This window comes from Zonotrichia leucophrys, chromosome 1A (assembly GCF_028769735.1).
Source record: "Zonotrichia leucophrys gambelii isolate GWCS_2022_RI chromosome 1A, RI_Zleu_2.0, whole genome shotgun sequence".
Lineage (NCBI taxonomy): Eukaryota > Metazoa > Chordata > Aves > Passeriformes > Passerellidae > Zonotrichia > Zonotrichia leucophrys.
In genome coordinates this window covers 27101165-27112341 of record NC_088170.1, presented here as the reverse complement: position 1 = coordinate 27112341, position 11177 = coordinate 27101165, and the positions used below count along the sequence as shown (strand labels likewise).

At 38.4% G+C, this 11177-nt stretch overlaps 1 long non-coding RNA gene across 1 annotated transcript; it reads left to right on the top strand.

Annotated features, from left to right (window-relative positions):
- The first annotated feature begins 5226 nt into the window (after positions 1-5226).
- Positions 5227-10654, top strand: LOC135442311 (uncharacterized). The gene is made up of 2 exons (XR_010438655.1): positions 5227-5460; positions 7829-10654. It is a non-coding gene; the product is annotated as an uncharacterized LOC135442311 (long non-coding RNA).
- The last annotated feature ends 523 nt before the right edge of the window (positions 10655-11177 follow it).

Here is an 11177-nt window from a genome sequence, read left to right as displayed (position 1 = left end):
GAAAGCTTTTATCCTCACACACCTGTGTCTTCTAAGCTAGGAAATTAGTCAGCTATGTTCTGCTAAAACAGTATATTTTTAACTAATTATGCTAAACCAACCAGCCATGTGTCTCTGAATAGGAGAATAAAACACTATTCTCGTTTTATATGGGAATGAACAGAAAAATAATTTACTGTCACTTGCTGCAGGAAGCCACTGGGATGCCTCTACTCTGCAGCACATGATATTTGGGATCAGAACACTGGGCTTATTTTTTGAGTTCTTTGAAGAAACTCCTCTCATATCCTGGTCAGATAAAACTGTCTACTTGAGCTGTTACAAAGCCTAACTAATAGGAGCCTTATTTTGATAACCCAAATGAGAAAGCACAAAATATTTAAAAAATGTGGCTTGGGTGCTTGTCAACTGCTCTAAAATGAAAAATTCTTGCCTATCACTGTGACTATGAGTTATGCATTTTCCCACTGGTTTGGCTCAGTTTTTGTTTTAGATGTTAGGGAGACAGGAGCTCTAACAATAGTGTCAGTGAAATTCCCATCCCAGTGTCTCAAATGGACACACCATGCTGAGCCAACAAAACTCCATTATTCCCAGCAGCACCCAGAGCGGGGGTTCTTTCCAGCCGTATCAGGAAAACCTCATTTATTCTGTGCTATCATGTAGGGTGAACATGGGGTTTTATCTTCTTCTTTTAAGCAAACAATTCAATAATGCAAAGAAATTGATAGCACCTGCAAGACTCTCTTGGTATAAGCCACTCTTCACCATCTAGACAGTCTAATAATGCACTAAGAATATGCAGTTTAAATTCATCTGCAGTTGGGAATTAGTAATGAAAATCTATAGCATGAAACTTTAGAACTAGACAATTATAGTGAAACTATATACCCATGGCAGGGCATTTGGAATGAGATGATATTTAAGGTCCCTTCCAAACCAAGTAATTCCATAATTCTATAGCATGTTACAATTATACTCTCAGCTGTTCACTTCCACTTTCTGAGGAATTCTCTTAATTGACAGATGGACATTTTGGGGGATTATTTTCACAGCGAACATTCCCATCCATTCTTATCTGTTATGAAGAATAGAGTATTACCTATAAATTCCTCCTATGCCTACATATGGATGCAATTATTAGGAAAGGTCTCAAGAGATTATTAGAGCTTCTTAATTTAAATTGGCTCTTCTTTGATGTTATGAGTAGTCAGGAAGGCACAGACCTGAGGACTGTCTGAGAAGAGATTTCTGCTTCTCTCAGGGTCCACACTGGTGTTCTTTTAATTATTTTTCTCATGTCAGGAGTCATCACACAGATGACTACACATACAAAACAAAATAAAAATCTAATGTACCAAAGGAGAGATAGTAAAGAGAAACTTTTTGCAGCTGTATCCTTTTAAGGAATATTTTGCATGTTTAGAATGTGCCAGAAAAGTTGAAATTTCAGAATTCCCCTAGTGAAAATGATGTGTTCAAGGATTCATGCCAATTTAATATATTAACTCTGTGAAGCACAGCAAGAATAGGAAGAAGAACCAGCACATTTCTGCAGTGATTTTCACAACATGAACAAGAACATATTTATATTCTATCAGAATCGTTACCTTGATAAAACTTGCCTGAAAATTAAAGGGTGTCTAAAACCAAAAGAATTGTTATGTTCGTTTTTATGGTGTTGTCAAGCTATAGTAGGCCAATTCAAGAGTCCTAAGGGTAAAATAGGGGATCAAAATTCAATAGACAATGTGGTTGTCTTTGTACCAGTCTTTTTGCCATAGTACTTTTTCTTATTGCCTTCACACTAGATTTTAATTTTAAAACCTATTGCTTTGCTAAATAATGGCTATTTCCTGCTCTCCCCGACAACTGGTCAAAGCTGTGTTTTTATTTATATGCAGGTGCTCCATTGCCCTTCTGGGAAAGAGAGGAAGGCAGCAAGCAAACTTATTTTCCTACTACTTAACTTCTAAAAATATTGATGTTCATGTCATTATAAAGCAATAAAAAGGTGCCTCTTAGAACTAAAAAACAGAAATGAAATTTCAATCTGCTCCAAATTATGTTAGTGCAGAATATACAATTTTTAAAGCAACTACATCAGGTGCAGAGAGTAAATTTTGACCCTTTTTGGTTCAGTCTTTAATTAGAAGGAGCAGTTTTCATTGTTGTTGTTGCTGGTGCTGGTTTGTTTGCTTGCTTTCCTGTCTGCTCTCACTCAGCTGAACAATTCCCCTTAGCAGGGAGATGAACCCCTCTGAGGTCATACCATCCACCAACCTGCTGAAGCTGAGATACAGCAAGGTGAATTTAACTGCATGATGCTCTGTTTTGTTTCTCCTTTCTTTCAGGGCCACATCCCAGCTCAGAGAGACACTTGAATTCAATTAGTATTCTATAGAAGGAGGCTTGTTTAGAGCCCTTCCAGCAGTGTTCCCTTATGAAAGAAAGCTGCACCCCAAAGATAACTGGTTGCCAGGCAGAATCAAGTTCTTAAGAAAATGTCATATATTTTCAAAATCTTCTGTGTGTGTGTGTGTATGTCTAAGTTCCTAATGCTGTGGTCAGGGAGTAAAGGAGAAAGACACAAGTTATTCCATTACTTATTCTGAATATCAATTCCCCTTTTCAGTCATTTGAAAAACAAAAAATGCCCCATGATTTTTTTAATAATTGATTTTTTTTCCAAAGTTCTGCAAAATTCCAATCTGAATAACATACTCTTTCCTCCAGCACACCAGACTCTATAAATTATTTTTAAGCACTGCTTTCTTTGATGTAGGAATTTTAATATCTTTTTTGCCCACTTACTAATCCTTAGTATTTGCATTTCACCACAGTTCTCCTTATTGTCACAGTCAGACCTCCTTCAAGCACTGCCCAGTACTTTCTCATGCTCTTAAAAGATACATCTACAGCATTAGTTAAACTTAAATATCTCTTAAGAGCTGCCTAGTTGCTGTCCTAAGACTCCTGTCATCATCATCAAACTCATCTTCATAAGTTATAAACAGGGTCTCTGGGAAAATTCAGGAAGTTAACTAGTCCAGAGAAACTTCCCCAGTGACAAGGATGTTGACACTGGGGACAACATGTATGCAGCTAGAAGAATTTCCACCCACTGAAGAATTGACCTAGGGAAAAGGCAGTGCCCATATTTACATTAACTATCCTGTGGTGCTGAACATTTCAAAATCCAATCATGAACTTTGCCTTGATCATGTAATTAAACACAAAAATTCATGTGTGTTCTCTATTATGAGTCAATAATATAAACAACACAAACCCAAAACATGTAAAAGCTAGGTGAAGATTACAGCTGAAAAATAGGAGAGAACGGTAAAGTAGATATATTATGGAAAAATAATACAGCTCCAACTTATCTCTCCAAGTCCTAGCACAGTTTTCCTTCCAGTGCCAAATCCCTCTGGGTGATCAGCAGCAGAAATGAGTAGTGAAACTCTTCCCATCTAAGCATTTTCTATTCTTTACAGTTTTATTTTCTCCCACTCCAAATCTTACAGGTCTGCATTAATATTCATCTGTATTTATTGATACAGGCTCTGTTAAATGTTTCCATTTATTTAATTGGTTTGGTGTGTTTCAACACTGATTGACTCAAGTCCCAGCTGCCATTAATCTTCCCTGCTGACCATGACAAAGCTCTCATAGATTTTTCCCACAAACACAAGTGGCAGATCATTTATCAAATTCATTTAATGTTACCCTGTACAGGAGAAACTTCTTGTTCCCTTGACCAAGGGTGGCACTTGTTAAACAAGAAGACAGCATTTAAGGAGTAACTGCTTCACGTTTTGTTGGATCAGGTAGCCTCCAAAATAACTTGGTATAGAGCAGTCTGAACTAGACTGTTAAATAGAATACTGTTTTGGAACAATTGCAGAAGTGTGTTTCTCTCTGGCACAGATTTCTTTGTTATCAGCTGCAATATTAAAGTAAGTTTGCAGAGGGTTTATAGATGTTTTTCTTCTAGATTGAAAAGAACATGTGAGCTGTTCAAAACCACACCATAGACAATTTCAAAAGGAGTTCTCAGCCAGTCAGTTGAATTCCCTGATAAACATGATTTTGCAATAACATATTAATGGTGTTTTAAGTCCTGCAGAACTGAGTGGTATCATCCATGGTAAACACATCTTTGCCTGGTCCATTGAGTGGGAAACTGTTTCCTATCCTCCATTCCAGCTTCAGGAAGCTGTAGAAAAGACAGAGCAGATATATGTATTCATCTACACAGCACAGAGAAGTTTGAAGGCAAAGGCTGGACAACTGTGTGCCATGGGATGAAGGAATAACGAAACCTCAAGGCAGCTTTTTTTGAAGACTGTGGAGACTTCCTAGAATAAAAAGTGATATTATTGCTTCATTAGGTTCATCTTTGGGACACTGCTTTTGTATAGACAAGTTTTATGCTGTTGTAGGAAGACAGAATACAACAATGGAGATGTGGTTAGGACAATTACACTCATGATCTGTCATTAGCCAAGTAGTAGATACTTAGTCCCAATATGTAGGGTATTTCTTCTATAATAAAGAAGATGAATAAATAGTCTGAGTCTATTACATTAAAGTGATCCAAGCTCCTACTTTTCTTCTCAAGTTGTAGAACACTGTTTTCTCCACAATACCACATCCCTCTACATGATTACCAGCAGAAAACATTGTGTCTTTAGCTGTCATTAGCTAAGGAGGGTTGAAAAATGAAATTTGAATGCAAATTTGAATTTGAATTCCATAAAGCTATGAGCACCTGAAAACAGGATCAGAATGATAAATGTTTTCCAAAACTTAACTGGAGCAGGCATTAGACATTTCTGCAGTTAAGAAATACATTATTTCTAGAACAGGTAATCAAAGAAATCATCTCAAGTTTCACAGTGCTAATAGAAATTATTTTTGCCAAGATTATCCCTTGCTAGTTATCCTGTTCATACAGCAACACTTTTTTTTTTTTCCTTCAGGCAGCTCCAGGTACATCAGGAGGACAGAGAACAGTTCATGTCTCAGCAGTCCTGCCAACTGGACCAAAACCTGAATGTTCTGAGTGTTGCAACTGCAGATGGAGAGGGAAGGGAAGGGAAGGGAAGGGAAGGGAAGGGAAGGGAAGGGAAGGGAAGGGAAGGGAAGGGAAGGGAAGGGAAGGGAAGGGAAGGGAAGGGAAGGGAAGGGAAGGGAAGGGAAGGGAAGGGAAGGGAAGGGAAGGGAAGGGAAGGGAAGGGAAGGGAAAAAATTCCAATCATACAAATTGAGATGCTCTCAATTTCATTGCTTAACTCCAAAGACAATAAGTAGGCAGGGTCTAACTTTGCGAAGGCTGATTCTCTCTGACTAACTTGGCACTACTTCTGGAGTTAGGCAATGCATGTTAGCCAAAGGAAGATTTTTCTGTGTGGGATGCTTGGTGCCCTGGGAAGAAAATGCATTTGATTTCAGAAGGTAAACATTTTCCTTTTTTCTTTCCCACATCACCTCGAGTTTAGAAGTTAATCCTTAAGCTTTTTACTAAGTGTTACCTTGCCTGCACTTATCAAATATTTTCCCACTCCCATTGATGCAACCGTTTGTTAAAGACTGGATACTTTTCTTCTTTTTACTGGTCAGATAGAATCTCCATAATCCCTAGTACCATCTATATTGTACACAGTTGTGCTGATGGTAGCAGGGCTGACTGCCTTTCTGCATCACATGCCTTTTGATCACACAACACAGCAGCTTCAAATGTGATGCTGGGAGAAAGGGAGAGAGACACAGTACAAATGAAAATTAATTTATCCTGTCCAAGTCCAGTCTTTCCCTGAGGCTGAGCAGCAGGATAACACAGAGAAAAGCTAACTCCCTTTTCCAGAACCACACAAAGCACAAATAGAAAAAGCCCTATGAAGTCATACGGTCCTCTGACTTATCATTATAGAATTGTCCTTTGCATTATATTGTATGCTGTAGTTTTAACTTACACAACCATTGAAATAAGCAACATTTCCCTTAGGCATATATTCCAAAAGCTACTAGGTCATATTCTGGGGAAATAAAGGGATAATAATTGCAAAATCTTACCATCTGTCAGATTATAAGTCATATAAAAATGCAGAACTATACTAACAGATCATGGTGTCTAACACTCAAAAATTTGGAAATGAAGAATTAATGCTAGAGTACTCAATATCATGCACATCTCAAGATGATATATTATCCAATTTAACAGTTACATGCTCTTCCCCCCCCCCCCCCCCACCTCACTTAATGAGCTGACTGTGACTGTTTTCCTTCTCCTCGTTTTTAGGTTTTGAATTCAGGTACTACATGTAAAACAAACCCTTCTGAAGTTTAATCTCCTTAAAGGTTTTTCTCTGGTGCTCTTCAAAATGCAATTTGGATGTTTCACACACACTATGCACAGGCCAGCCTTGGGCATTGTCAGGAGTGGTGTTAATTCCCTCTGACAGCCAAAGAGCCCAGGCGTGGAGCACTCGCAATGTTTGGGTGCTCAGTCTGAACCCCAGAGCCTAAATGTTGAAAATAATCACTTATGCACTACCATATCCACCCAAAGTGTAGCTGTTACTGCGTCAGTTATAGTGAGGTTCATATGGTACCCCTGGAAATCCTAGCACATGTCCCAGGTCAGGCTCTGGAAGGCAAGGGATGAAAGCACTGAGTATCAGTGCAAAGCAAAGTACTGGTTTAAAGCTGGATACACCAACACCCCAGGCTCCATATACTGAGCCCAGTCCATTTTTAGATTTCTATAGCATCATGTTCCCTGCACAATATCTAAGAGCAGAATTCACAGACTTCTTTATTCACCAACCCTTAGTGGAACCTATTTCCCATTGTGTGACAAACAAGGTGACATAAATGTGTGTTTGTTGAACTAGAGAAGCAGAAAAAGCTTCAGACTTAACAGATGGGCATTCATGGACATGCACTTATGGGTACTGGATACAAAATCTAGGGAACAAGTTCTGATGTAACTTCAGCTGAATGTTTTAACTCTTTTAGTCAGAATGGAGAAGAGTCAGCAGAAATCACTCAGGTTTTTAAGCCAAAGAGTGCCATTTAATACAGTCATTACAGTACAGCTTCTGGTTTAATAATTTCAGCTGTTTCCCACATATAAGGGGATATTTTAGACACTGGTGTAGAACACATCGTAGTGTATTTATATACTGTAGTATGTAGTAACACATGAGCTTTTATTTAACTCCAATGTATATCTGGTGTCAGAGGTATTGGTACGAACTGAGCCCTTCCTGGGTCTCTGAGCAGGTGCAATCACACCTAAAGGAGATCAAACTGCTGTATCTTCATTATTATCGTGTCTATATTGACAAAACTGTCACAGCACTAGTGACATCTGCTGCCAATTCATAGGCACCTGGCCTTGACTGGAAACAATAGCATACTATTGTGTGTAAGAGGCCCTGGATCTCAGGTCCAGTGCCAGGCTCTGTAGAAAAGTGTGCTTTACTGGGAACAGACTTCGATGTTTTGTTCCCCACCTTCTCCAAACTTGATTCAGTGTGCCCATGCTCCTCAAATGCCTCTGCTCTACTCCTGACTGCTCCTAAGACACATCCTCTCCCTTCATTAGTCCCAGAAAAGTAGTTAATTTCTCATCCTCCTCCCAGTTCTTTTGCATAACCAGCCCTCCTCTACTTTTCTGCACTGCTGCCCACTCACTGCCGCATTGCCTTCTCTCTCACCCAGTAGTCTTGTTCACTAGTCTCATTTTCCCTTTCTGGTAGCTCAGTTAAGTTTTTCTTGTCTCACTAAGTATTTATCTGTCTTCTAAACTCTGTTCCAGGTACCTCCTCCGGATTTGCTCCCCACTACCACTGCCTAAGAAGTTGCTGCTGTCCTGCTGGCACTGAAGCTTCTTTTCAGATTCATTTATCCTTTTTTCCCCCAAATTTCACCAGTTTCTACATCACTGTGCAAGCTGTTTAAGAGATCAAGAGCTTTGGCTACTCTCAGAGGTTCCTGGTCCTGCCCGAAAACATTTAAAAGTCTCTGATGGAAACTCTATGCCAAATTCCCAATTTCGTCCCCCAGTCCAACTCACAGTCTAAGTTTCTCACTTTGTTTGCCATGCATCTTTCCAGAGTCTTTGCCTCAGCTCTGCCTTGTTCCCTGTGCATAATATCTTGTTAGCTTTTTGCAAACTGCTGGATCAAGGGACAGGAAGAGAACTGGAAAAGCACACAACTCATCCAGTGTGGGGGTGTAGACCACGTACAGTCACAGCAGCACAGAGCTGCAATGGCAGGAAGATACCTCCTTCCACTCCACATTCAGAGAAAATGACATTTTCAGGGCATTTATATTCTGGAATTTCAAAATGTGTGATCTGTCTACATTGACTTATCAAGTATGAGTGGGTTTTCATGTATAAAGAAGTTGCTCCTCACTAAATGTAAAATTGGCCTCCAAGCCAAGAACTACTGGAGTTTCTAGGCAAAAAGATAGTTCTGACAATGTATATTCCCTGCAAACTTTCTCTAACCCGATCTTCCTCTTTAAGAAAGGGAAGTTAGTGGCTTATAAGAGCCCTAAACATTCTTCTTAGCATTATTCCAAATTCTTCTACAGTACAAAAAATAAGTTACAGGGGAAAAAATTCCAACAATCTGTTGATGCTTTCCACAGAGAATAATCATCTGAGGATTGGATTTGGAAAATCAAACTAAAGAACCAGATATAAGAAAAACCTCCCCTAACATGCTTCAGGAGTAACCTGTCATCAGTTCAATGGACCAGTTGGTAGCTTGGCAGTACGATGAATGCTCAAAACAATGGAAACCAATCCAAAGTACAAATGCTGGAAAAGTAAAAAATCAAGTAGTTACTGTTTTGATTTGTTTTACTCCATTCATATAAATATAGCACTCCATGGAAAATACAAAAAAATTATGGTTCAACAGAATGGTCTCTGTGCTGAAGGTGTATGTGTGGTATCTTACATCCACGGACATGTTTATCTAGCATTGTTCCTACCTCTGTAAGGTACATACCAAGCTATTTTAAAACAAGAATTTTATTCCCCTTGTAACTGTTTTCTTCATCAGTTTTAATTAAATATAACAAGAAAAATGGCAGCTGGATTAAATAACGTGCTGTGAGAGTAAAACTACCCGGTAGTCAAAGACAAATAACAACATAAAACCAAAAATGCTAATGGCATACTATGAGTGCAATGATCAACTGATTAGCCGCTTAATTTCTCATTTGAAATCAAATTTGCATACCTAACTTATCAATTCAGATGTGACAGTAACATTAAAATTAAATATGTGTTTCAGTATTTCAGTAAATGACAGCCATTGGTTAAATAGCAATAATACTAGCCTTTGTGACAAACATGTAGGGCACATTGCCTAATTCATTTCATTTTCAAATGAACAAAGAGTGACTCTGAATGCCTTGTTTCCCTACAAATATGCCTGGAAGGATTGGTTGCTAACACTGGAGACTGAAAGATGGTGGCTACAGAAAATAAGCACCATTTATAATGTCAAACCCAGCCTCTGAAGCAGAAGGGTGCTGCTCAGGCATCAGCTCCCCAGACAAGATAAGTGTTTTGGCTGTGGTTTGGACATAGCTGCTCACCAGACATATTAGGTCTCCACGCAACAGTCTTGCTAGCAACTAATATCAACTCTCAAGAAGGAAATCTGAGATTTCTAAGGCTTTTTTACTGAGAAAAAAATCTCCTCAAACGTCTATGACAATTAATGGCTTATGTAATATTTAAATATTCATGTTCAGAAAAATGACCACCATAGATCACTCATCTGCGAAGTTTTGGTCAATGTCTGCTTTACTGATGAAGGTATTGAGCCACCTCAGGGACATTAAGAGCAAAATTTTGCAAAAAAAAAAAAAAAAAGATATCTCCTCTGATGCATTTTTGAGTACTGCTAATTAATGTGTTGTTGTTTAGGACCATGTATCTGAGATAACTATATCTTGTAACAACTTTTGCATTATAAATTCCTATTTATGAATCTGGGAACAGAGACAAAATAAAATCCATTGTGGATGATTATCACTGCTTTTTAAATATGATTGAAAAACAATAAGGAAAAGTAAATGTTTTTTATTTTTGTGACAAGGATTGAATTGCACCGCATTCAGGTTACCTTTTCTTACATTTTCTGTTTGTGACAAAGATACTTGCCTGGAATGTTAATTCACTGAGGATAGAGAAAAGAAAAAGAAGAACCTGGCAAATTGGGACTTTATCTGCTGCTACACATTTAGAATGGTGGAAACACAGCTTAAAGAGATGAAGAAACAAACCATAGTGCAAGATGTGTGGCAAAACCTGCATGCAGAAATCACAAAGCTATGAAGACTGTTATGCAAGACTGTGGATTACCACATGATTATCTTTGCTTACAGTATATACATATCTATGTAGTACCCAGATACATGCAAGGGTGGACAAAATATTATTTTCCCTGTAATGTTTAAGGTTTTCAGTCACTTCTGTTGCTGCTTATCATGGTTTTTTGTCTCATCTGCATAGCAATGTTCTGTGTTTCAATAACTATAGGAGATCACCACCTACATAAATAAGTATATAAATGGAAGTATTTATGGACTGAAACAAAGAGGCTGAAATGCTGTATTAGTTTTGTCTTTATTCCTTACTGATTTTCATATACCTGTTTTCCCAGAATTTAGTGTCTTTCAGCATAGAGCACTCTCTGTGTTGTCAGTCTCACAAGCAGCCTGGAGTTTCAGAGACAATTTGTTATAAGCTTATTTCCTTTCATTTCTTAAGTTCTAAGGAAAACTCAACAGCTTTTCTATCTGTCAAACATTGCCATGCCATAAAAATTAGTCTTGTGGGTGTGGGCATTAAAGTGCTTCAATTTTCTAGCACATATTTATCTCAAAATAGTCCATTTGCAGTAAAAGAGAAAACCTGGCTTTGCAGAGGTTTGGAGGATTAAAGGAAACATTTAAGAAAAGAAAGTGAGCCTGCCCAAAGCATGCTGAGTACCCTGCCTTCTGGGCTCTGCACCAGCCACCTGTTAATAGCAGACCTCTGCTTTTGGCATCAATTAGGAGGATAATTTCTTGAAGAAAAGTGCTGTCAGAAAACTGTAAGACCAATTTTTTTTTGAACAGGTGTTGCTCTTGGAGGG